We start from the raw sequence: 2,519 nt of genomic DNA, 5'->3' as shown, positions 1-2,519 counted from the left end.
CATCAGGCGGGCCCTTAGTTCCGCGCTTTGCACAAAGGTCCACTTGACCACCGACGCGTGGACAAGTGCATGCGGACAAGGACGCTACATTTCACTGACGGCACACTGGGTGAATATAGTTGAGGCTGGGACTGCTTCCCAAACTGGCCCGGTGTACCTCGTCTCCCCGCCTAACATTCCTGGCAGGGACACGAGAAGAACACCCCCCTCCTCCTCCTCCTCCACCGCCTCCTCCTCCGCCACCGCCTCCTCCTCCGCTGTTAGATTGACCCCAGCTACGAGTTGGAAACGTTGCAGCACTGGCGTTGGTAGACGTCAGCAGGCCGTGCTGAAGCTGATCAGCTTGGGGGACAGACAGCACACTGCCTCCGAGGTGAGGGATGCCCTCCTCGATGAGACGGCAATATGGTTTGAGCCGCTGCACCTGGGCCCAGGCATGGTCGTTTGTGATAACGGCCGGAACCTGGTAGCAGCTCTGGAGCTTGCCGGACTCCAACATGTTCCATGCCTGGCCCACGTCTTCAACCTAGTGGTGCAACGTTTCCTAAAGAGCTACCCCAATGTTCCAGAGCTACTGGTGAAAGTGCGGCGCATGTGCGCCCACTTTTGCAAGTCGACAGTAGCCTCTGCTAGCTTAAAATCTCTCCAGCAACGCCTGCATGTGCCACAACACCGGCTTTTGTGCGACGTCCCCACACGCTGGAACTCAACGTTTCAGATGTTGAATAGAGTGGTTGAGCAGCAGAGACCTTTGATGGAATACCAGCTACAAAACCCTAGGGTGCCACAAAGTCAGCTGCCTCAGTTTCTCATCCATGAGTGGCCATGGATGAGAGACCTTTGTGACATCCTACGGGTGTTTGAGGAGTCCACAAGGAGGGTGAGCTCTGAGGATGCGATGGTGAGCCTTACAATCCCGCTCTTGTGTGTTCTGAGAGAATCCCTGATTGACATCAGGGATAACTCAGATCACACAGAGGAGTCAGGGATAGCATCCAATCCATCACAGCTGGAGAGTAGGTCCACACATCTGTCCGCTTCACTGCGTTTAATGGAGGAGGAGGAGGAGGACTCTGCTGGTTAGAGGCTCCCTCCACCCTGATTTCCCCCAACTCTGCTGGTTAGAGGCTCCCTCCACCCTGATTCCCCCCAACTCTGCTGGTTAGAGGCTCCCTCCACCCTGATTTCCCCCAACTCTACTGGTTAGAGGCTCCCTCCACCCTGATTTCCCCCAACTCCGCTGGTTAGAGGCTCCCTCCACCCTGATTTCCCACAACTCTGCTGGTTAGAGGCTCCCTCCACCCTGATTTCCCACAACTCTACTGGTTAGAGGCTCCCTCCACCATGAATTGGTCCAAACTGGGCTGGTTAGAGGCTCCCTCCACCATGAATTTGGCCAAACTGGGGTTTTTAGAGGCTCCCTCTACCATGAATTGGTCCAAACTGGGGTTTTTAGAGGCTCCCTCCACCATGAATTGGTCCAAACTGGGGTTTTTAGAGGCTCCCTCCACCATGAATGTGCCCAAACTGGGCTGGTTAGAGGCTCCCTCCACCATGAATTTGCCCAAACTGGGCTGTTTAGAGGCTCCCTCCACCATGAATTGGTCCAAACTGGGGTTTTTAGAGGCTCCCTCCACCATGAATTTCCCAAAACTTGGCTGTTTAGAGGCTCCCTCCACCATGAATTGGTCCAAACTGGGGTTTTTAGAGGCTCCCTCCACCATGAATTTGGCCAAACTGGGGTTTTTAGAGGCTCCCTCCACCATGAATTGGTCCAAACTGGGCTGGTTAGAGGCTCCCTCCACCATGAATTGGTCCAAACTGGGGTTTTTAGAGGCTCCCTCCACCATGAATTGGTCCAAACTGGGGTTTTTAGAGGCTCCCTCCACCATGAATTTCCCAAAACTTGGCTGTTTAGAGGCTCCCTCCACCATGAATTGGTCCAAACTGGGGTTTTTAGAGGCTCCCTCCACCATGAATTTGGCCAAACTGGGGTTTTTAGAGGCTCCCTCCACCATGAATTTCCCAAAACTGGGCTGTTTAGAGGCTCCCTCCACCATGAATTGGTCCAAACTGGGCTGTTTAGAGGCTCCCTCCACCATGAATTTCCCAAAACTTGGCTGTTTAGAGGCTCCCTCCACCATGAATTGGTCCAAACTGGGGTTTTTAGAGGCTCCCTCCACCATGAATTGGTCCAAACTGGGGTTTTTAGAGGCTCCCTCCACCATGAATTTGCCCAAACTCTGCTGGTTAGAGGCTCAATCCACCCTGATTTTCAAAACAAATGTTGGTGCCAACCTCAACTTACTACAAGGGCCAAATTCACTGCTGGTGACAAGCTCTCCTCACTGCAAGTGCCAAATACACATGTTTCAAGGTGTTTTCCTACTGTCAGAGAGGTGGTATTGAGTGTGTAAAGTGTGTAGTTGTTAGGCTGTGATGTTGGGGTAATAGAGGGTCTTTGGTGTGTTAGATGACCCCAGACATGCTTCCCCTGCTGTCCCAGTGTCATTCCAGAG

Source organism: Leptodactylus fuscus, chromosome 10, assembly GCF_031893055.1.
Source record: "Leptodactylus fuscus isolate aLepFus1 chromosome 10, aLepFus1.hap2, whole genome shotgun sequence".
Lineage (NCBI taxonomy): Eukaryota > Metazoa > Chordata > Amphibia > Anura > Leptodactylidae > Leptodactylus > Leptodactylus fuscus.
This window is presented reverse-complemented; position numbering follows the sequence as displayed.